Source organism: Moschus berezovskii, chromosome 19 (assembly GCF_049115385.1).
Source record: "Moschus berezovskii isolate FMDL1 chromosome 19, NW_MosBer_1.0, whole genome shotgun sequence".
Lineage (NCBI taxonomy): Eukaryota > Metazoa > Chordata > Mammalia > Artiodactyla > Moschidae > Moschus > Moschus berezovskii.
In genome coordinates this window covers 63,287,923-63,312,528 of record NC_142478.1, presented here as the reverse complement: position 1 = coordinate 63,312,528, position 24,606 = coordinate 63,287,923, and the positions used below count along the sequence as shown (strand labels likewise).

Genomic DNA, 24,606 nt, shown 5'->3' with positions numbered 1-24,606 from the left:
CCTGGGATGCAGGTTTCAGTCAATGTATCAACTGCGCGGGGAACCAGACACTCCACCGAGGGAGGCTGGAGGCAGGGGCAGGCGGCAGTGGATAAAACTTCAGTTAGAGTCAGATGAGGCCTGGGGTATTATTTTACAGACCCAGAGAGGGGCTCTGCTTGGTCAAGGCCACTCGATTCAGGGATGGAATCGGGGTTGGAGTCAAGGGTGGGATCCCGCCTCCGAAGGCCTGGAACTAGCCTTTCCCAGCTTCCCTGTACCGAGGGACGGGGCAGAGGAAGCGGTGGTGGTGGGTTGTCTCCTTCATGGCGCCCTCCTCCCCCCACAATGGTGTCGTCAGGGTGGTCCAGCCTCAGCCTCCCTGTGGCCTGGTGCTCCCGGGGCGGCGGCGCATTTTTCCGCGTCGTGGGCTGGAGAGATGGCCCAGCTCGCCTGGGCTGGGAAGAAGGAAGGGAAAGCAGGGCCTGAAGGGCGATGCGCGGGTGGGGGGAGTGTAGGAGGAGGGAGCTGCGAACAAAGGGGCCCCGCGCCGCACCGGGCAGGGCCGCTGAGTGACGATCCGCAGGCGCGCGTGGTGGGGCGGGCTCCCAGCGAGGCGCGGGGGAGGGCGGCGGGCGCAGGGAGATGCAGAGACACAGACCCACTCCGAAGAGAGACCCGGGCTGAGGGGGCAGGGGTGGACGCGCCGAGACGGGAGGGAGAAGCGCGTACAGGCAGAGGGAGGAAGAAACCCACGCAAGCATACTGACACATATGGAGAAACACTGGGCAGAGAGAAAGCAGAGAGGAGAGAGGCTCGGAGGGAGAGGCGGAGAAGGAAGCCTAACCCAAGAGAGGCAGTGGGGAGAAAATAAAGACCCCGAGCCGATACAGAGACAGACAGACGTTGTGAGCTGGAGAAGCAAACAGACCTGGAGAGACAAGGACGGACAGACAGACAGAGAGGAACTGGGCAGAGACAGGTGATCCAACTGGTCAGTGAGACTTGCAGCCAACGGGGGACAGAAAACCACACTGATGCAAATTCACCCCGGCTGCAGGGATCTGAGGTCTACTGTGCGGTGGGTCCTTGGCTGTCCTGGCCTAATTGGTCCAGGGTCAGGGGACATTTGCCCCCTCCAGGTCCCAGCATAAGAGTCTTTAGGGGTTAGTTTCTTTTCCAGATAAAGTGTTTTTCTGTCAGTGGTTTAAGTGACCTGCCAACCCCAGCACACCCCATCTTCGATTTTTAAATGTCATCCTGCCACCTCTGGGGTGGGCATCTGAGGGTGTGTCTGTCCCCAGACAGGGTCTTGGGGACACTCCTCAGGCCCTCAAGGGACTTTGTGTCCAGCTTCAGGGACACTCTTGCCTGCACACACGAGTGTGAACAGGGTCATGCAACCTTCCCAAGATACAAGCATCTTCATCATGCACACACCCTCTTGGAAGCTCAGCAGACACAGACACACAATACTCACTGCAGCATACACGTGTGCATTCACATTCAATATTTGTTGAGAATCTGTTACATGCAAAGCATTAGACTCAGCATTAAAGATAGAAAATGGAGTAGGAAAATTTCTATTAAAGAAAGAAAATGGAGGAGGAAATGGCAACCCACTCCAGAATCCTTGCTGAAAAATCCCTTGGACAGAAGAGCCTGGTGGGCTGCAGTCCTTGAGGTCTCAGAGTTGGATGCTACTGAACGTGAAAGATAGAAAAACAAGACAATGAAAGGGATCTCTCAGTCTTCCTCTGTAGGCAACTGTGCCAGGGAGGCTGCTGGGGCCCTGGGCATGGGGACTGTCCCTCTGTCTTTGAAAATGTCCAGGGTCAAGGTCTGTAGTGTGGTAGAGAGGTCCAGCTCCCCACTGACATCAGGGCTAATAGCACCCACCTTAGTCCAGGTGAGGGGCCTCCCCAAGTATGTTCGTTGTTGTTTAGTCACTAAGTTGTGTCTGACTCTTCTGCGACCCCATGGACTGTAGCTCGCCATGCTCCTCTGTCCATGGGAATTCCCCAGCAAGAATACTGGAGTGGATTGCCATTTCTTTCTCCAGGGGATCTTCTCAACCCAGGGATTGAACCTGCATCTCTTGTATGACAGGTGGATTCTTTACCACTGAACCACCTGGGAAGCCCCTCCCAGAGTATAGATTCTTTCTTTCTTCATCCCCAAAGCCTCCCCACTGATACGGGGATTCAGAGGACTGAGGGTCCTGTCCCTCCATCAAGTCTCAGGACTGCCCCCCATATCTGCTTCTCTGGGGAAGTCAGGCATAGGAGATTGTCTCCTCCTCCCAAGTTGGGAGCACTCTCTCCCCCAAAGGGAATCCTGTGAGAAGTGGGGGAGAAGTTGGATTGCCTTTTATATTGGATTGTCCCAAAAGTTCATGTGGGTCTTCCCGTAAGATGGTATGGAAAAACCTGAACCAACTTTTTGGCTAACCTGGTACTTGCCCCAGCATCTTGGGAGGGCGTGCACATCTGTCCAGCTGGGCTGAGGGTAATGATCAAACCCAGTGCCGGTTGGGTCTTTCTTTTCATTTCACTTCGTAGGTCCTAATGATTAAATAGTGATTGAATGGGTCTCCAACATTGGAGGCAGATTTGATTGGGTAACAGTGAATGTTTATTGAGTGCCCACCACACCGGGGTGCTTTGCCAAGTGCTTTGCAGATACTGCTCAAAACAGCCCCGTTACGTAGAAGGGATGATCGTGAGTCCCATTGTACAGATGCAGAAACTGAGACCTGGGGAGGTGAAAGCTTGTGCCCCAAATAGTATGGCTGGAAGAATTCATGCCAAGCCAGGCTGACTCCAGAAGTCAAACTTTTGACTTACCTGGAAATCCAATGGTTAAGATATTGTGCTTTGGCTGCAGGGGACTCCAGTTTGATCCCTAGTTGGGGAACTAAGATCCTGCATGCCTCGAGGTGAGGCCAAAAAAACAGAAAAAAAAAAAAAAGAGCAGAAGTCGAGCTTTTGGCTAATACCCACCCCTGGAGCAGTTAGCTGTAGCCTATCTCTGCAGCCTCAGGAAGTGGACAAGAGGGGAGATTCATGTGTGCTTGCGAGGATGGGTGTCGTGGGTGGTGCAGATTTCCGGGGTCAGCCAGCAACTGCCCTGGGATTCCAACAGCAGAGGCCCAGCCTGGGGAGAACTTTCCAAAGACCAGCCGTTTCCTCTGGGCTGCTCCAGGGGCCTTGCCCGAGCCCACCAGCTCATTTAAACTCTGCTCTGGTCCTGCTGCAGGACTACAGAGCAGCCGGCTCCACGCCCAGTTTGCCTGCCGTGTAACAGGATAGTTTATATTATACCGCTGAGCAGAAATAAAACTACTGACTCAAACATTGCAAACAGATGCCGCCGGCCAGAGCCCAGGGTCTGTGGCCAGATGCTGTTCTGAGAACCCTGGGAGGGCAGAAGCCGGGAACCTGGTCCCTCCAGACCCTACAGGTTGGGGCGGGGGCTGTTGCAGGAGGAGGTGTGGGGGCGCTGCTAAGGGGCTTTTGGAAATGGAGGGGGGCAGGAAATGAAGAAGGAAAGGGGGGCCCATCTTTCCTTTCTCAAACTTTCTTCAAGGATTCGGCCAGTTCGCCACTTGAGACCTGCCAGTTTCTGGATTTTAATGGCTTTTTCTCCCAGGCAGAGGTGAAAGAAACCCGGGAAGCCTCCTGGAAATCCCATGTGAGTTCTCCTCAAATACCCCCAAATAAACATACTCTGAGTGCCTTAAACCCCCTTCTAAGAAGATATTTGCCCCTAAGCGCTCAAGAGAGTTCTAGAACTTCAATCTCCTAATTATCTCTCCCCACCCCCACCCATGTCTGCGGCTTCATCTGCTAGGCTGCAGTCACCAGGACCTTCTTAAAACCTGCCAAGTCCTGCTCTTTCTCCCACACCTTCAACGGCTCCCAATTGTCCACTGTAGAGCTTCTCAAAGGGTGGTCTGAGGAGGTCCTGCATCAGAGTTTCCTGGGATGGTTTCCAGGGTTCCAGCCCTGGGTTAAGGAATCCACCTCTTTAGGGACCTAGGAATCTGTATTGTAAACAATCTGAAAGGCTTTCTGGGAGGAGACTAGATGTAATTGCTTGTTTGGAAAAATGAGCATGTTGTAGAGTCAGTAAGGTGATGTCGAGTGGCAAGCAGGTGCAGCCCTTGTTATGCTGGTCACTCAGCAGGTGTTTGGACCATCTACGGCACGCCGGACACCGAGCTAGGGGCTGGATCCCTGGATCCAGTCTGGACAAGGTAAGTGAGGTTCTGGTTGTCTTGTACTTCCAGTGACTTGGCAGAAAGAAGAGCTGGATGATGACTAGAAGGTTCCGGAAGACATCATGGGGAGACATCTCAGGAGGGAAAAGTGAATTATCCACAAGGATTCAGGGGCAGTGCTCCCCATCGAAGGCTGGCGTCAGGAAAGACTCTGAGGTGAGAATCCAGACACGGGATTGAAGGTGCTGATGAACTCTGCTGCGGCACAGACTTTAGGGAGAAGGTGAGAAAAATGAGGAAATGGGGCACCCCTGCTTTCTCATCTTTGCGTGTCTCCTGCACACTCTGAAGGTAGGGACCTTATCTCCTCCTCTTCCCCATAGCCCCTGGAGGTGCCCGCAGTGGTCTGGAAATGTTTGTGGAATGAATGAAAGTAGGGTGGTAGGAGGGGGGGCGGATAAAAGGCACAGAGGAGAGGAAAGAACAAAAAGAATGGATAAGGCGGGCCTTCCCAGGTGGACCAGCGGTTAGGACTGTGCGCTTCCACTCGGGGGCGCGGGGCCATGCTCTGGTCGGGGAACGAAGATCCTGCGTGCCTTGAGGTGCGGCAGGAAAAAAAGAGAGAATGAATAAGGAGAGAGAAAAAGAGGGGAAGAGACAACCAGGCTTCCTGGTTTGTGCAGAAACCCCAGAAGTGATTTGGATGTATGTGTGCATGAGTGCAGACAGGAATCCCTCGAGAATGTGAGCGTCTGATTTTAGGAACCAAGGCATCTAAGAATGCAGGCGTGGCCCCTTCCCGATGGTCCATTGTCTCCTGGGGGAGGAAGAAAGGAAAGGAGGCTGATGTGAAAACGGGATGGGAATTCCCTGGTGGTTCAGTGGTTAGGACTCTGCGCTTCCACTGCACAGCGTTGGGGTTTGATCACTGGTCTAGGAACTAAGATCCCACATACCTCGAGGTGTGGCTACATAAAAAAAAAAAAAAAAGGAATTAAGCAAAATAGTGGGGGTGACAATGGGCAAGTGGAACTGACCTGGCTGGAGATTCGTTCGTATCAATGAGGGCAGTCATAGAGGCTGCCAGGGAAAAGGCAATGGGGTGTGTGTGTGTGTGTGTGTGTGTGTGTGTGTGTGAGACAGGCAGAGACTTTCAAAGCAATCAAAATAACTCTGATGAACACTCTCTCCTACCCTCTCCCTCGCGAACCCCATTTCCTCCCAGTTGAGGCTCAGGGCAGACACGCCTGAATGTAATTCTAAGAGGCAGGGGAAGCCTGAGCAATTATTTTTACACTAAAAAAAAATTTTTTTTAAAGCCCTCAAAGATACAGGCGTGCTCCAGGCTCGGAGGCCCTGACCGCCCCATCCCTGCGCGTGCCTCCGCTCCGCCACCCCCATATGGTCTGGCCTCTGTCTTCTGCCCGCCTGTGACAGACAGACCAGGCCAGGCACCCCCCAGAGACCACCCCCTCCCCAACCGGAGGCCTGTCCCCTCTGAAACTGATCCCGGGTCTTTGGATCTAATTTGTTTCTCTGTCTGCTGGGTTTGGGAAGGGAGGGGGGGTCTGGCCTGGAGACGTAGTGGTCACAGGTGACATCAATCATGTCTGCGTCTTCCCAGGGACGGGGGTAGGATATCAGAGAGGTGACCAAGCATTTGCCACATGATTCAAATCATCTCAGCATTGATTAATTGGGTTCATCCTGAGTTTCTGAATCATAACAACTGTTTTTCTCCTTCACCTAACGTCAACAGACCCTTAAAGGGGAAGGATCCATTTACCCGCGGCATGTGGTGCGTTGAACGGATCAGCTCCCATTAAATGTTAAATGCTGGATGCGTCTTAGACAAACTCGATTTGCTCGGGATACTTTTCAAAGGTTGGGCGATGATTAGACATCTCTCTCTCTGCCTTGCCCCTTCCTCCCCAGCTTTTTCCCTGGGATGTGTTTTGGCTTCGGCCTCTGGCAGATGGGATGCAGGAACGTGTGGGCTGATGCAGAGGGTCCTTGGGGGTGGGGGGGTGGAGACGGGGTGGCGGCTGAGCGCCCACAGGCCTGTTTAAGAGAGATACAGTTTCTGAAAAGTTTAATAAGGCAGAAAACAATACGGATGCCAAATTTGCCTTCCAAAAGCTAAATATCCGGAATGTCTCCTGCCCCTAAATGAATGAGAAAACAGCATTTCCCAAGCCAAAAAAAGAGAGGCCGTTTTCTAGAGAAGAGAAATTATGTTTTTGCACTGGTATGGGTTCTGAAAGCTAAATAACCCAGTATGCTTGGCCTGGAAGCAAAATCCAGCTCTGAGGCGGTCGGTCCGTGAGTGGAGGGGTCAGGGGAAAAAAAGTAAAAACAAAGCTCAGGTGAATTTCCAGTTGTCTTTCCTACATGTGAAAAGAGATGCCCACCATGGACAAGTCACTGTGTTTGTCTGAATCCCAGTTTTCTGACATCTCAGTTTAGAAAGAGGATGAATCCTAGTCACTGATCTGTTGAGAAGTTTAGATGAAAGAAGGTTAATGAAATAGTTCAATAAATGCAGAGGCTTGATAGGTTAAATGGTGTGTGTTGAAGGCAGGGATGGGGCTGTGGCCGGAAGACCCTGGTAAATTGCGTGTGTGCATTCGTTTGGTTCACAGAGTTTCAAAATGTAGACGGGCTCCAAGATTTCACCAAGGGGACAGTTTTGGCTGCGATAGCTGGTGGGAAACCTGGCAATGGAGATCAGTCTGTGAGTGTGGGCTTGGCAGCCCCCAGTAATGTTGGAAGAGTGAACTGGAAATTGATTAGCGTGTCTGGAAGGTTCTCAGGGAGAGGGGAGGCTCTTCACCCCCACATAGCAAACCTCCCGGGAATCTCCCCATCAGCAGTATTTTTCTCTCCTAATACCACGTGCAGATAGTTGAAGTGACCTGGGACGTCTGTGACGCCAGTCTCGTCCTTAGTGATGGACAGAGGGTGGCTGAGGCTTTGGACAGGTTCACCCATCTACTGTGGCTCTGGGATAGGGTGCATCTTCCCTGCCTGAGCCTTGCTTCCTTGACTGCTGCTGTTGCCTCTGCTAAATGGTTTTGTGGAGTGACTGGGCTCTACTGGGAGACATCGAAGGGGGTGGATAGATCACAGGGGGAGGAAGAGAGGCAGAGGTGGAAGGAGTCCAAAGACGGAAAGAGATGAGAGAGAGACACCCAGACACAGAGAGAAAGAAACACGGGAGAGAAAAGGACAAAGAGGAAAGGAGAGGGGAAACAGAGAGAATTACCCCCACATGATAACAGAGGAAAGGAGCCAGGACGGGGTCAGAGATACCTGGCTGTACCTGCACAGAGCAACAGAAACCCGAAGACACGGTCCTACAAGGAAAAAGACGGAATATGCAGAGAGCTAATGAGTAGGCAGATGTGATACTTGAATTGTCATATCTTGGACTAGTAGGTGACTGATCCTGACTCTCTTTTCTCTCCCAGAATGTGGAATTCCCTATCAGCGTCGCCAGGCCTTCAAAGTCCCCTGCTTGCCTGGTGCCCTGGGGGCCACTGCTGGGATATCACAAATTAGACCTCAGGGCTGTGAGGCAGGATTACATCAGGGGAGGGATGGACAGGGGGGAAAGATCAAAGGCGTCCAGGGCCCTGGCTTCATTGGCAGGACTCCCAGTGGGGCCCACAGGCCTGAATTCCTGGCGGGACCCCCAGGAAACATTCTGATGGGCAGATAGAGCCGTTCCAACCGCAGGCTGCCTCCTCCCTCCCCGCTTCCTCGTCCTCTGGCTTGTTCCTTGAAGTCAGAATTGGGGGTTGCTGAATGCTTCACTCAACTTGGGACAGCAGGGTCTGTTCTTCTAAGGGGCCCCCATTCATTCTCGAGTCTCAGTTCCCTTGTGTGTGAAACGGACATTCTAGTAACAGGCGGGGATCCCGAGTTGTCTGAAGACTCAGTGGAATGATGTGAAGTATTCAGGAGGGAAAACAAAGAAGGAGAGGGGAAGAAGAAGAATAGGGTGAAAGGGAATTCCCTGGTGGCCAGTGGTTAGTTAGGACTTGGTGCTTTCACTGCTGGGGCGCGGCTTCAATGCCCGGTCCAGGAACTAAAATCCCACCAACCAAAACAGACGAACAAAACCCCAGTGTTTTGTTTGTTAAGTGTTCAGGAGGCAGAAAGATGTGCTGTTTTGGAGTGAGACACTCTGGGGATTAAATCAAGCTGTCTTTCCTACAGTTGTTCTGTCACTAAGTTGTGTCCAATTCTCTGCGACCCTATGGGCTGCAGCACACCAGGCTTCCTTATCCTTCACTCTCTCCCTGCGTTTGCTCAGACTCATGTCCACTGAGTCAGTGATGCCATCCAGTCGCCTCATCTTCTGTCGCCTTCTTCTCCTCCTGCCTTCAGTCTTTCCCGGCATCGGGGTCTTTTCCAGTGAGGCAGCTCTTTGAATCAGGTGGCCCAAGTCTTGGAGCTTCGGTTTCAGTCTTTTCCTGAGACTTGGTTGTCTGCTGTATAAAAGGGGAATCCTAGAAAGATGTCTCGCCGCATGGCCATGGGCTGTAAACCATCACCTGTGCTCAGCTGAGCCCGGGGCCCAGTACCTAGGAAGCACAGGGCCCACAGCAGCTCCAGGAGACAGAAGCCAGATTGCTGCCCAGACAGGGGGTAATATATGGCATCTAACTCCGGCCGAGAATTGAATTCAACCTCAGCTGGAGAATTAGAACATTGTGATTAGAAACAAGAGGGGAGAAGGGACAAAACAAGCTGTCTTCAAGTGCATGATGACAGAGCACAGACTCTCCTGGCAGCCCCGGGGGTGGGGGTGGGGGGGAAGCTGGAGAAAGACAGGGCAGATCATATTAATAACAATAAATTATATCTGCACAGTGATTTATGGCTCTGATGCGCTTCCCATTATGTTATAGTAAGTGCCTTAGGAAGGGCGGGCTCTTCTGATGACGGTCACGGCCCTTTTCATGTCGTGACTGCCGTTAGTGACAGTGGTATGGTCTGTGTTCTTATTAATGTGATTTCTCCTAGTTTTCCAATGGGGGAAACTGAGGTTCAGGGAGAACGGATAGCTTGCCCAGGGAAAGAGCTGGCCCAGGATTTAAATCCAGGTTTTGTCCTCCTGGATCTTTTCTGGCTGCTTCTTGGAAATGAGATAGTCTCTTTTCCGTGCTGCCATTGTATCTCCTCTGTGCCCCCCGGGGAGTCTCAGTTTATTCTTTCTCATGGTAGACAATTGAGTCTTCGTCTCTGCTTGTCATCCAAGGGTGAAGAGGCCCAGAGATTCCTCCTGTTGAACCCCAAGGCCCTCCATCTGCCTAACCTACTGGCACTCCATCTCCACCCTTTATTCTCACTGGTGGGAATTCCCAGCAAAGACGGCGTTCTCTCCAGTGGCTGCCCATTGCGGGGCGGGCACGGGTGACTCGGATTTGGACTTGAACTTCCAGGTTCCCCCCACTTAGCTGGCCTCACATCTCTCTTTGAACCCAGCAGTAGCTGGTTCACCGTCCTCTCTCTCACCTCCTGTCTTTCCCTTCAGGAAACCTGTAGTCCCGATGAACGACCGCGTTGATTTGGCGACCAGGTTCACTTGGTGTTTGCAGAGCGAGCTGTTTCAAGAATGTGCAGATTCAGTCCTGGAAATGGCCTAGGAGGAGACTGGCTGGGCTTCAGAGGAGCAGAACAAATGAGCTCCCCCTGCCCGCGCCCCCCCTCCGCTCCTTGCACCCCATCCTGCGATTTCCTTTGTCTCAATCCAAAATCCCCCTTTACATGATCCCGGAGGCTTCCTAATAAAACAGAACTGTAACTTTATCTAAGACGAGTGCAGCACATGTAGAATGGATAAGGTGTAATTAATAACAGAAAATAATGTTTCTCCCCTCCTGACCTCTCACCCCCATATAAGTGTCTTAAGTTTTATGACAGCCGGGCCCAAAATGAGGGTGTGTATGCATGTGTGTGCGTGCGCCCGTGTGAGTGTGCAGTGCATGTTCCAGTGCGTGCGTCTGAGCTGAGCCTATGTGGGGCCAGTACGTCTGTCTGCTGAGTATTCACCTAGGCCTGACTGGAATTGGTTTACGTTTCTGGGTAGACTGGCCTCTCGCTGAACCCAGACACTGCCTGAAATTGATCTGATTTCTTGAAGTCAGGATTTGGTCTAGATCTTGAAATACCCTGTATCTATTTCTATGCAAAACTCGGGGCAATGCAGAAGCTGAAGAATGGAAAAAATAACCTTTTAGATGATCTAGTATGTTTCAGAACCCTGGTGGATTCTGAGGAGGGCATATTGATAGATACTTCTTTGGGCAGGAAACCAAGACCTACGTTGGTTCTGATGCTGTAAACCATGGGACATACAAGGATCTCCTTATGCAAAATGCTCTCTTAAGCAATTGCATCTCATGTGGGGCTTCGCAGGTGGCTCCGTGGTAAAGAATCTGCTTGTGAATGCAGGAGATGTGGGTTTGATCCCTGGGTTGGGAAGATATCTTGGAGGAGGAAATGACAGTCTGCTCCACTATGCTTGCCTGGGAAATCCCATGGACATAGGAGCCTGGCGGGCTATAGTCCATGGGGTCAAAAAAGAGTTGCACACAACTAAGTGACTGAGCCCTGAGCATGCTCTTTGTCATGTAGCATCATCCAGCCTGTTCATCTGAGAAAGAAGTGTGCTTGGCCCAGTGAGGAAGCTGGAGGCTGGAGCAAGCAGGGGAGGGGATGAGGGACTCCTGTCTCTAGATCAGCGCAGACTGTCGTCTGCTGTGGAAATTGAAGGGTGCATGCACCGATCCTGTTTGTCTTCATGGAGCTACAGCTATGTTCCCTTTGAATAGTATTATCTTGCTTTAAAGGTCACTGGGCTGGCCCGAGCTCTTGGTTTCTCATGATTCATTACGTTTGATGCTCAACTGTTGGAGAAGTCTCTGCAGCGCCAGCCTCTGGGTTAATGGAAGCCACACCAGCTGCGAAGCCCAGTGGCTTTGAATCCTCCCAGGATGGGGAAGCCTGGGCAGGGCGCGATGAGCTGTCTCTTTTGATCAGCAGCGCTGATGTGAACCCGAGGTCACACATGTTGGGGGCCTTGTGTGTGAGTCCTGTGAGACAGCGGCAACTGGGCCCTCCATCTTCCTTCCCACCTCAGGCCTGGGGAATCTTGTTTTCCATGGTTGCTCTTCTCTGGGCTGACTTTTCCGGGACTCCTAGGGCACCAAAGGGACTTGGGTCGGGGGGGAAGATCTGGAGCCTTAAATCATTTAAGAAGACCCCTCTGTCTACCCCTCTGGCCTTCCTTTCTTCCATTTCTGGCTCTTTCAGGCGCAGATAAAACCAATCCCGGCTCCCCCGGGGGACCCCGGCTCACCGATGTTAGGTGACAGGCTGGATCTGAAGGGAGATCTCTTTCTTCCCGGGGGAGTCATTGGGATGTTGAGTTCTTTTATGGGCATGCTTGAACTCCAGAGAGCCCCCAAACTGACAGGCACCTCTGCTCAATTGATCGTATATTTTCCCGACATTCTGTCATTCCATCAAACTTGCCCAAATGCTTTGGCCTGCCATATTTTTATGATACTTCTTCCAAGAGGGGATCCGTAGAGAGTGGGTCAGCATGATTTATCTCCGAGGAGAAGGGATGGAGAATTTCTTATCTCTGGTATCAGGAGGTGGGATTTCCCTCTTATCACCCTGTGTCTTTTGCTTTGGGGTTTTAAACGCAACACCAACGGGTTGGATTAAGCAATTCAGGGAGTTCTTGAGGCTCCAGCTTCAGAAAGTTGACGATGACCAGGAATTGAGGACTCCACCGTCTCCTAATTTTACATCCTCCTTGTTATTTAAAATCACAGGACACCAGTCCTGGAGTTTGTTGTTGGGACCAGAAGATCTTGATTGGATTAAAATATTTCCCAAGGGGAGGTTTGGAGGCTTTGGCAAAGATAATGAGAGGAGTAGCTTTTCAAAAACAAAACTTGAAAAATTAAGCAAGTAATATATATTCATTACTGGAAAGAAGTAGAAAAGACAGATAAGGAAAAAAAATTACCTGTAATCCCACCCCATGGGGCTTAGTATTCATATAGTACCATATATCTTTCCAGTCTTCTGGGTATGGTATATGCATTCTAAATGAAAATAAAGAGATTGCATATGTTGCTAATGACAGCTTTTAGTCACAAAAATTATATATACCTATTGTAAAATATTCAAGTAATATAGAAAAGAACAAAACCACCACCAACAAAAGCTCACATTGCAACCACTGTCTACCTTCAGGTGAATATCTTTCTAGATACTTTTTCCCATATTGTTTGATAACTGCTTTAAAAATTCTTAATATAGGAAATTCTCTGGTGGTCCAGTGGTTAGGATTATTCACTTCCACTGCTGGGGACTCTGGTTTGATCCCTTGTTTGGGAACTAAGATCCCACCAGCTGCCCGGTGCAGCAAAAAAAAAAAAAATTGCTATTTGGCACAATTAAAAAAAATCTTAACATAGAATTCACTTCTCCCTGCCAATAAATTTGTCTCTACACCATTATTTCTTAGGGGTAGAATTGTGTTCCTTTATAAAGATGCACCAAGGTTTAGCTAATATATAAAGAAGGCTGAGTGCTGAAGAATTGATGCTTTTGAATTGTGGTGCTGGAGAAGAAACTCGTGAGAGTCCCTTGGACTGCAAGGAAATCAAACCAGTTAATGGGAAGGAAATCAACCCTGAATATTCATTGGAAGGACTGATGCTGAAGCTGAAGCTCTACTACTTTGACCACCTGATGCGAAGAGCCGACTCAATGGAAAAGACCCTGATGTTGGGAAAGATTGAAGACAGGCGGGGAAGGGGGTGCCAGAGAATGAGATGGTTGGATGACATCACTGACTCAGTGGACATGAGTTTGAGCAAACTCAGAGAAACAGTGAAGGACAGGGAAGCCTGGTGTGCTGCAGTTCATGGGGTCAAAAATAGTTGGACACCGCTTAGTGACTGAACAATGACAATCCCTGCCACTGGGCAGTTAGATTATTTCTAGTTGTTCACAAAGATTAGTTGATGTGTTGCAAACACCTTATCAGGTGGAATATGTGTCCCTCACAGCCCATTAAACAAAGGTGTACCACACCCACAGCCCTATATAGCAAGAAAGAAATTTGAATCCCCTAAGACGACCTTGGTTGCAGAAAGCCTGACTGGAAAGTCCTTTAAACAAGGCGAGGGTGTTTGTTGTTGTTTTCCTCATATGTGAATAGTTCCGAGGTGGACTGCCTTATGAGATCATCAGGATCTGGTTTTGACTTTTATCAGTCCACCATCTTTAGCATTTGGCCTTTTTGCTTGTGCCTGTCTTCTTCATGTTCAAACATGGCAGCCTCAGCTCCAGGCATCACATCTGCATTCAGACAGGAAAGAGAAAGGGATGGCGTCAGAAAGCTTTCTTCTTGAGCCTTTCTCCTTGATGAGAAATCGAAACTCTCCGCAAATCCTCCCGGCAGACCTCTGCTTACAATTTCTAGCCCAAACTGTGCCCCATGGACTACCAAGAAGCCAGAAAGGTGAATCTTGTCTTTTTTAAACTGAACATGCACATGTAAGAGGCAGGAAGGGGAGAAGCCTGTTGGGAATAGCCTTGTTTGGGGTCATTGCCTCCACTTAACCACCCCCCACCCATTTACTCTGACTTCCTGCATCTCATCTGCCTCTTACCACCTCCAATCCCTGCTCCCAACTCTTCTCATTTTGTCTGGCCTCTTGGTTGGGAGACACATTTAGACTTCCCCATACTGGACTAGGGTTTCCCAGGTGGCTCAGTGGTAAAGAATCTGCCTGTAATGCAGGAGCTGCAGGAGACCCGGGTTCGATCCCTGGGTTGGGAAGATCCCCTGGAGGAAGAAATGGCAACCCACTCCAGTATTCTTGCCTGGGAAATCCCATTGACAGAAGAGCCTGGCGGGCTACAGTCCTTGGGGTCACAAAAGAGTCGGAGATGACTTAGCGACTAAAACAACACACAGCATGCTGGACTTGACTTTTCACTCAACTTTCCCTGTGTTAGCGAGATGCTCTCTAGTCTGTTAAGTGCTGGGTTGTTGGAAGGACTTGCTTGTGTGAAGATGGATTCAGTGCTGGGCTCTGTAGTTCTGGGGCCAGGAATTCCTTCTCTGAATTCCCAGCCTCCAGCCGAGGCACTTGGCGTAATTCGTGCTTGTGAAATCCAAATAGAGGGTGGACAGTGGGGCGTCTTTGAAATCATAGTGATTCCACAGACGTGATAGAATCAGAGCTGATAAAGAATGGCCTGAGTGAGATTTTTCCAGGGGGCATCTCTTCGGTGGCCTGTGCTTGATTCTTGATTTGGGGTACTTTTCCCAAGAGGAGACATTCTATGGCATTAAGATCCTGCATCTTTGGACTTCCCTGGTGGTCCAGAGATTAAGTATCCACCTGCCTGTGCAAGTGACATGGATTTGATCTCTGCTTTGGTAAGATTCCACATGCTGCAGGGCTCCTAGTCTTGTGTGTTGTGGCTACTAAAGCCCGAGTGCTACCACAAGGGAAACCACTGCTATGAGAAGCCCAAGCACCGTAACTAGAGAGGCGTGCTCTCGCGCCTCAACTAGAGAAAACCTGCTCGTAGCATTGAAGACCCACAGCAGCCAAAAATAAACAAATGAATAAAGTGAATTAAATAAATCAACAAGAACAAAAAAGATCCTGCATCTTTGAGAATTCTGCTTCATGGAATACCACTGAGGTGGATGGAACACACTCCATTTTCTCTTGGGAGGATTTTATTTCATTTTTTACTCTGCAACCCCAAAGATCCTTAGGTGAAATATAACGCTGTTTGGAGAGTCTGTGGTCAGGTTTTCTGTGACTCTGCAGCTCAGCCAGATCTGGATCCATGAGGATTGTTTCATGATTTTGTTTACCAAAGTGAATCCATGGTCTAGACAGGATGGAAATAGCTAGAGGAACCTATCCTCCCAGGTTTATTTGCCAAATAAAACTGGGGCAAGGGTGGGAGTTGGGGGAAGAAGTGAGGTCATAAAACAGAAGTATAAAAAGGAGAAGAATTAGCATCCTTTGTGAGGGTATTGTGTGCCATGACCCGAGGGAGGGCATCTGCCATCTACTAGCTAACTTAATCCTTGCAATGGTCACTTGATATAGGGTTCTGGATATGATTGCATTGTGCAATGTTTAGTCTCTCAGTCGTGTCCGACTCTTCGCAACCCCGTGAACTGTAGCCTGCCAGGCTCCTCTGTCCATGGGATTTCCAGGCCAGAATACTGGAGTGGGTTGTCATGTCTTTCTCCAGGAGATCTTCCTGACCCAGGGATTGAACCTGAGTCTCCGGGGTCTCCTGCATTGGTAGGTGGATTCTTTACCAGGAGATCTTCCCGACCCAAGGATCAAACCTGAGGCTCTGGGATCTCCTGCGTTGGCAGATGGTTTCTTTATCACTGAGCCACCTGGGAAGCCCCAAAGTGCCGGAGGTAGATATAATTAAATACAATTTTACAGACAGAAAAGTGAGGCCAGAAGAGGTGGATGATCCATCCAAGATAGCACACAAAAATATGATGCAGGGCCAGGATGGAGCTGACGGTTATGGAATCGAGAAAATGCAGAGGACTGCATATGAAATTATGGATTTATTGGTGTAACAGGAAGAAATAAGATCATTTCTGGTTTGTCATTGTCGTTGTTCAGCCCCTAAGTTGTGTCCGACTCTTCGTGACCCCGTGGACTGCAGCATGCCAGGGTTTCCTGTCCTTCACCATCTCCAGGAGGTTGCTCAAACTCATGTCCATTGAGTCGATGATGCCATCCAATCATCTCTTCCTCTGTCTCACCCTTCTTCGTTTGCCCTCAATCTTTCCCAGCATCAGGGACTTCTCCGTTGATGCTCTTGGCATCAGGTGGCAGAAGTATTGAAGCTTCAGCTTCAGCATCAATCCTTCCATTTCTGGTTAAGAGATTATTAACAGCTTAGGTTCAGTGCAACCTAAGCTATTTACTGAGGGAGAAACTGACTCCTTGCTGGGAGGCTCTAGGCTATTGGACTGAGCATACCAGCAGTCGCAGTGTAGTCAGCTGGGTACATATTGGCAAAATTGGGTGATTCCTCTCAGAGTGGGGTAATCCTGGTTTTGAGAGGTCAATCAGTCCAGCTCTTAGCCTTTTAGCAGAAACTCTCATCAACTACAATGGACTCAGAGGTCAATCTAGGTTTTGAAGGTAACAACTGATATGCTCCTAGCACTTGATTTTTACTGAGGACCTTCATATGGAGTGTCTCCCTAATTTGAAGATGCTTTTAGATCTCTTCCATGGACTGGGAATATATCCTTCTCAGTCCTGCTGGATAATAGCTTACATGGATTGAGTGCTTATGAGGTGTTCCGCAGAGCCTGGGGTTCTTTATTCTGGTTACAATCATCACAATACTTCTCTGAGGGAAGGATTAATATTCCCATGTAACAGATGAGGAAACTGAGGCTAAATAACTCACGCAAGGTCACCTAACTTAAAAGGGCACAGTGAAGATAGGGACTTAAGCCAGTGTGGTTCCACCCTCATCCATTACAACAGCCGTGTCCTCACTTTGAGCTACTGGCCACGGGTCCATTCCAGAGTGCTTGTCAGAGCTCCTCTCATTGGCTAAATGTGTTCTTAGGACACCGCAGACACAACCTTGGGCTGAAGCACAGTGGTTAGAACACCAATCCGCTAGCCCAGGATTACTGACATTGGGGTTGGATGATTCTTTGTTGTGGGGGCTGTGCTGGGCATTGTAGGATGTCTGGCAGCATCCCTGGCCTCCACTCTCTAGATGGCATAACCGCCCCGTCCCCAGGTGGTGACAACCAACAATGCCCCTGACCCAGTGTGCCTTTTGTGTTTGTGCGTGCGTGTGTGCTCTGTCGTGTCTAGCTCTTTGCAACCCCATGGACTGTAGCCTGCTAGGCTTCTCTGTCCATGGAACTTTCCAGGCAAGAATACTGGAGCGGGTTGCCATTTCCTACTCCAGGGGATCTTTTTGACCCAGGGATTAAACCTGTGTCTCTTGTGTCTCCTGCATTAGCCGGTGGATTCTTTACTGCTGCAGTACCTGGGAAGCCTCCCCTCCCTCCACTTGCCAATGAACCTTGGGGGCCCACATTGCCCCTGGTTGAGAATCTTTGCTAGACTCCACTTGAATTTAGGTCCTGGCTCTGTCGCTTCAGAATCATGTCCTTTTGGGGACTTCCTCGATGATCCAGTGGTTGAGACTGTCTTCTAATGCATGGGGTGCAGGTTTGATTTCTGGTCTGGGAGCTGAGATCGCACGTGCCTCGGAGTCAAAAAAACCAAACCATGAACAGAAGCAGTACTGTAACAACTTCAGTAAAGACTTTTAAAAATGGCGCGTGTACACACACACACACGCTCTGAATCTTTTGGAGCCTCAGTTTCCTCACTTGTAAGTTGGGAGGAGTAATAGGACCTACCTTGGTGAGTTACTTTGAAGGCTCTTCAAGTGAATATTTACAAATTGGAAGAAAACAATGCCTGGCACTTAATAAATGATGAATGAGCTGTTACCCTTTCTCTTGCTACTTGAAGATGAGAAATATCTTTTATTATCTTCCCCCCACCCCACTCCTCCCTTTTATTATCTTTTATACTCAGTGCTGGGTACTTGGAGAATGTTCGCCGAATGAATGTATAATCTTGAATTACTGTCTTCTCCTTGCAGACAGTAGACATCTTAGCCTACACCTAAGTCTGCCAGAAGTCCCACATCCCAGCCTCGTCACACGCCCACGAATCCTGGGAAATTCAGAGCTTAAAGGAAGCCTCTGGTGGGCTAACGTGTGGAAAATTCCATAGATGCACTTTCTGGTGCAGATCACTCCTCTCTACTCCCCTCTACCTTCCACAACCAACTGCAGCTCCGCAGACAAGCCAGAGAAAAGAGAAGGGAAATGTGAAAACAGTTCTGAATTCAGCTGGTGTGTGTGGAAGTACAATATTCCAAACACAATTAAAACCCAATCAGGGTCTGGAAAAATGCTTAAATGTCCCTGTCAAACAACAGACCACATGTGGCATAGGCATCTCCCTGGGGACCCCTCCTTCAAGGGCTGTCGTGATGGCAGTGAGGACCCCCACCCCAGAGGACCCTCGTTATCCCGCCTAAGCCTGAACCTCAGAGACCAGGTGTCCCTGGCCTAGGATGAAGCCCTGGGCCATCTCTGTTTTGTTTGTTGTTGGCCGCACCATGGGGCTTGTGGGATCTTGAGTCCCCAATCAGGGATCGAACCGGCGTCCCTTGCAGTGAAAGTGCTAACCATTGGACCACCAGGGAAGTCTGTATTTACGTTTTTAACTGTAGGTAGGGACCTCCCTGGTGCGCCAGTGGTGAAGACTTTGCCTTCCAAAGCAAAGGGCACAGGTTGGATCCCTGGTTGGGGAGCTAAGATCCCACATGCCTCAGGGCCAAAAATCCAAAACATAAAACAGAAGCAGTGTTTTTTTTTTTTTTTCAGCTTTCTTTTTTTATTAAAAAAAAATGTTTTCATTAGTTTATTTTTTAACTGAAGAATAATTACTTTGCAGAACTTTGTTGTTTCTGAGAAGTAATAGTGTAACAAATTCAAGACTTTAAAAATGGTCCAATTAAAAAAAAATCTTAAAAAACAACAAAAAAACAGTAGGCAAACATACACACACACACGTGGTTTTTGAAGAGGAGAGGTTGGCTGAGTTTCCACGAGCATTCACTTATTTTCAGAAAGAGTAGAAGTGGTTCACTTGTTCAATCAACAAACACTTTATTTGAGGGCTGCTTCAAAATGACAACCCACTCCAGTACTCTTGCCTGGAGAATCCCACAGACGGAGGAGCCTGGTAGGCTACAGTCCATGGGATCGCAAAGAGTCGGACACGACTGAGCGACTTCACTTCACTTCACTTCTTCTGTGAGTCCAGCACTGGGCTACATTAGGGATTCTCAACTGGGGGCAATGTCCTCACGGGCCATGGGATAATATCTAGACACACCATGAGGTGGGGTGCCTCTAGTTTGTAGTGGCCAAAACCATCTTGAAATGCTTATGACAGCTTCTGTAGCATGGAATTATCCAGTTCAAAACAACAGTAGGGCTGGGGCTGAGAAACCTAGCTGAGGCCCCGGGGATAGACAGACGAGGTCCCTGTCTTGACTAGGTTTCCTTGAATGCAGTCATCATCATTTTTTTTTTTAGTTTTTGTTGGGTATAATTGATTTATAATGTTGTGTTAGTGTCAGGTTGTGTTAGTAATGTTGTGTTAGTACAGCAAAGTGAATCATTTATGCATATATCCACTCTTTTTTTTCATATAGACTATCACAGAGTATTTAGGAGAGGTCCCTGGGCTACACAGTAGGTCCTTCTTAGTTGCTATTTTATGTAGATTAGTGTGTGTATGTCAATCCCAATTTTCCAGTTTATCTCCCTTCTCCCAGCTTACTGCTGCTACTGCTGCTGCTAAGTCACTTCAGTCGTGTCCGACTCTGTGCGACCCCATAGACGGCAGCCCACCAGGCTCCCCCGTCTCTGGGATTCTCCAGGCAAGAACACTGGAGTGGGTTGCCATTTCCTTCTCCAATGCATGAAAGTGAAAAGTGAAAGTGAAGTCGCTCAGTCGTGTCCAACTCTTAGCGACCCCATGGACTGCAGCCTGCCAGGCTCCTCCGCCCATGGGATTTTCCAGGCAAGAGTACTGGAGTGGGTTGCCATTGCCTTCTTCCCAGCTTACTCCCCAACTATTTCTTTAAGCAGTTGGACTTGGAGAGGGGTCCCTTTAAAAACAGCTTTAGTCTTTTTCTCCGTCCGAGAGTGGGCCTGTTGGTGAGTTGTGTGTGTGTGTTCAGAGCCGTGGTGGGTGTATGTTGGGACTTGTGCGGCTGTCTGTTTATGTCTGTGTGCCTCCGTGGGATTCTGCTCATCAGAAGGCTTCTGTCGTTTCCTTCCCCGGCTTGCCAAAGAAGCACGGGTGACTTGTGAAGACCTTCCAAGGTTGAATTCGTCACCAGGCAATGTTAAGGCATCATGGGGGCTTCTTAGGTGGCTCAGTGGTATAAAGAATCTGCCTGCAATGCAGGAGACACAGAAGACATGGATTCGATCCCTGGGTGGGGAAGATCCCCTGAAGGAGGAAATGGCAACCCACTCCAGTCTTCTTGCCTGGAGAATCCCATGGACGGAGGAGCCTGGCGGGCTACAGTCTATGGTGTCAGAGAGGGTGGGAGGTGACTTAGGTGACTGAGCACACACATGGGGGCTGAGTTCCTGTCTCTGCCCCCAGTCCCTCACTCCTCTCCCTGCCCCCACCTTGGCCACAGAGCTAGAGGTCTGCCTCTGAGTTGAGGCTTTGAACTTGGAGTTTAGTTTAGGCTAACTCCGCTGTGCCTGCGTGAACATCCAGGAAGCTTTAAAACTGGTATTTCCGAGGAATCAAAGAACAGTCATGAATGTGGTTGCTCTAGACTGGAGGTTTTAACCTCATCCCCATTGGCCTTCTGGGCCAGATGATCCTCTGATGTGGGGGACTGTCCTGTGTATTGTAGGGTGTTCAGCAGCATCCCTGACTCAGGTCTGCTAGCTGCACCCCAGTGCTGACAACCAAGAACATCCACAGCCCCAAGTCCCCTGGAGGCATAACACTGCCTGGTTGATAATCATTGATCTACAGATACACTGAGCAGCAGGATTCACCTCACTTCTTTTTCAACCAAAGAAGCTGGGTTCAAGTGTGAGACCGTGGGATTCCACTTCAATAAGGTGCAAACGCCAGGCAGCGCTAAACAGGGTAGGTGGTTGCCCTTTGAGGAGTGGGAAACAGAGACTGGAAACGAACGCCATGGAGACTTCTGGGGAATTTTTTTTAAATCTAGATGCTGGGTGCACTTATGATATACGTGCTTTTCTCTGTGTATTTTTACACCTGAATCGGAAAGTGTGTGTGTTGATGGGGAAACATATTAAGTGAACACATTTGGAGAATTAGAGAAGAGTTTCTTAGGGAAAAAAAAATCCAGATGGGACAGGTTTCATCTCCTTTCCAAACCCTGTAGTGGACGGTTTATGAGCAGCTTTATTTAAAGGATTCTTACGGGATCCTTCCATCTGTTTCTAAAGCTGCAGAAACAACAACTCTGCAAGGCAATGATCAGATTGAGGACAACACACTGTTGTCAGCTTCTGTACAAACACACACACACACACACACACACACGCACCCCAGAGATGTCACTGGGCCTGTGTTGAATCGAATTTCCTGCCTTTGTGTTCTCCGGGGCAGCCCTGCGGAGGGGAACACACTGAAAACTGATATGTGAAATGAACCAATAGGCCCAGTTGAGACTTCTAAAAACAAATAGCAAATCTTCTGGAGGGGAAAGCAAAGTCATTTACACAAGCAATGATCAGGCTCCCTTCTTTGCACCCGTTTCAAGGCTTGTTCTTAAACCTCTTTCCGAAATCCTTGTTGCCTACACCAGCCCTGTCTCCATCCAGAGGACCCCAGATTACGATCCTTCTGGCATTTCCAGGCCTTTTTTTCTCCTACTACTTTAAAAACAATTTAAAGATTTGTTTACTTTTGGCCCTGCTGGGTCTTTGTCACTGTGCGAGCATTTCTCTGGTTGCGGTGCGAGGGCTTCTCGTTGCGGTGACTCCTCTTGTTGCAGAGCATGGTCTCTAGGCCGTGTGGGCTTCACTAGTTGTGCCATGTGGGCTCAGTGGTTGCGACTCCTGGGCTCTATAGAGCACAGACTCCGTAGTTACGGTGCATGCATTTGGTTGCTGGCTCTTTTTGAACCAGGGATTGAACCTGTGTCTCCTGCATTGGCCAGCGGATTCCTTACCACTGAGTCACCAGGGAAGGCTCCGTTTCCAGGGCTTAGGGAAAAGCCACACAGCCACGGGGATGCTACAAACAGAGGCGGTAGGTGTTCTCTAGGTCCTTGAACGTTCCCCTTTCAGGGAACCCCAAGGAAGTTTCTGGAAACAAGCAGGCCTCAAGATGTGTCTGAGAGACCACCCTCCCCCAAGTCCTCCTCCTCCCAGAGGCCTCGTTGGGCACCAGCATTTTGGAAGAGGCGTGTGGACGCTGGCCGCGGCCTCCCCAGCTGGCCAGCGTTTATAAAGCGGAACACATCTGCTGTTGACTGTTAGCATGGAGGAGGGGAGGGTGTTGGGGGAGAGCAGAAACCCCAAACACTAGGACCGAACCCACATAGTGCCAAGAGAAAATTGCTTCTATGTTGGAGTGAAGGAGAAGTGCTTCATCAAAATGCCCCCTTGGCCACTCTCGCCCCCTCCGGCCTCCCTCCCCTGCTTCCCTCTCTCTTTCTTTTTAAAAGTCTCCAGGTTCTACCCAGCCTGGAGATTTATGATATGTTTTGCTTTTCGAACACCCTAAGATCGTATTTGGGTGATAAAGAGCTGAGAGGTCTGCAGATAGTCTGTTGGTTGGAAAAAGAGAATATGATGTATGGTGAATGCAGGCTATTTCACGGTTCTAAACCCCCTCCCCCTTGCCTGGGGTGACACGTAGGAGCCACTGAAAGACACTGGGTGACAAGCTCGGAGACAGCCCCCCCACAATGCCCCATCGCATGCACAGAGAAGCATGACATGCTTGCCACACATGCCTGAGACCCACAGGCGTGCGGAAACGTGTTCATATGCAACACATAAAACCATGTAAAACCAGAGACAGGCGCAGACCCATGTCTCATATCAGAACGGGATGGGAGTATGCACCCAGGCTCCACCACGCACAAACCTCCCTGCAGCCCCACCGAGAAGCTTAAATGAATGGGTTTTCCTTGCCATACAAGTGTCTTCCAAAATGCAGCCCTGGGGCCCACAGAACGCACTCCATCCTGCTTTCTTCATCAGACGTCCAGACCCCTCAGAAAGCAGAAACCCTCAGAAACAGCATCTCCCTGGGTTCGAAGCCTGGTCCTAGTCCAAGACTGAATGCCCCCATTTCTGTCTTCACAGCTGCTTCAGTCAACTTTGCAAGGGGAACTGGGTGTCACGAGAGTGCTCCTGGAGACCCCAGGAGACAGGCAAGGCCAAGACAGACTATCAAGGACCCATGACGGATAAGCCTGGTGACAGCCAAGACAGAATTACATGGGGTTTCTTGGAGAGACAAAATAAAAACCGGCCCCCAGTCTTCCAGCCTTTTCTCCAAGATCTAATTACAGATGTCTTGACATTCCTTCTGCATAGAGTTTCCTTAAAAGATTTGCCAAGAAGAAACATTTGGAAACTGTGTTTTAGGTATAATCCGGTCTGGGAGTCACTTTTGCTTGCTTTGTCGTTAGATGACAGAGCGCTTAATTACAAGGAACGGGCTTGTACACTGCATTCGGAAAACTAGATTATTGACCCACATAATACACCCCATGCTGACAATGGCCTTTTGGCAAAATGTACGTCTCTGATCTCGCATTAATTACTACACAAATATACATATTGTGGGTACCGAGCTTATGCGACAGAGTCCTCTTGACACATGTTCACAATAAAAACACATTTTTTTTTCTTTGCTTCCCCTGACCCTAAGGGAAAAAAGATGAACATTTTTCAAGATGCTGTTTTAATGGCATGAAAACTGTCTGCTGAGTGTTCACTCCGCTTTTGTTCTTTTTCTTTTCTCCTTTTATGAAAAAGCCTTTTAAACCAAGCATTCCTGACTTGTAATTCCTTTCTTTACTTTCGCTTTTATGCCGAGGGAGAGACAGATTAGATTAGATTAAAGACCTGGAGACACCTCGTGAAATACATTCCATCTTGGGGCAATTCGGTTGATAGTCACTTTGTGTGTGTACGTGCATGTGTGCATGTGTGTGTGTTTCTTCTTCTGGCCGATGTTCTTTTTACAGACACGGGGTTCCGGTTTCTAGGAATGTATTTGTTCCCTTAACTTTTTCCCCTTCAAAAGTCTGCAGCCTTTGATTGTGGCCTGACTTTTTTAGGGGTCTGTGGCATTTGGGGGGAAGGTAGTAAATCTTATTAACTCTTTCCTTTAACTTCTCACAGTTTCTCAAAACTTTTTCCAAAAGCATTGGCAGTTTCTTCTCAAACTGCAGATGAAAGACAGTTTGTTTCAAAAAGCCTTTCCCCACCACTCCATTGGGCCCCCAGGTTTTGTCTGATGATGTCACAGTGGTAACCGAGGCAACACACTGTGACATCACAGTCAAAAGGCTACTGACCTTGGCCTGGAATTCAAAGGAAAAGCTGCCCATAAACTTCTAAAGCAGGCAAGAGATAAATATCCTTAGTCATAAAAGAACAAACGAAGTTTGGGGTGGGGAGTGGGGACTGGAAAAAAAGAGAATTTTTTTTTTT

General features: G+C 49.1%; 1 long non-coding RNA gene across 2 annotated transcripts in view; it reads left to right on the top strand.

Annotated features, from left to right (window-relative positions):
• The first annotated feature begins 3,566 nt into the window (after nucleotides 1–3,566).
• The window catches only part of LOC129542811 (uncharacterized), a 57,198-nt gene continuing 36,158 nt past the window's right edge, over nucleotides 3,567–24,606 (top strand). The window contains exons 1-3 of one of the 2 annotated variants that reach the window (XR_008683160.2): nucleotides 3,567–3,673; nucleotides 4,272–4,418; nucleotides 9,745–9,944. This is a non-coding gene — a long non-coding RNA (uncharacterized LOC129542811). Of the gene's footprint in view, nucleotides 3,674–4,271; nucleotides 4,419–9,744; nucleotides 9,945–24,606 lie in introns of those variants that run through there. The other variant, XR_016035278.1, reaches the window with a different exon arrangement.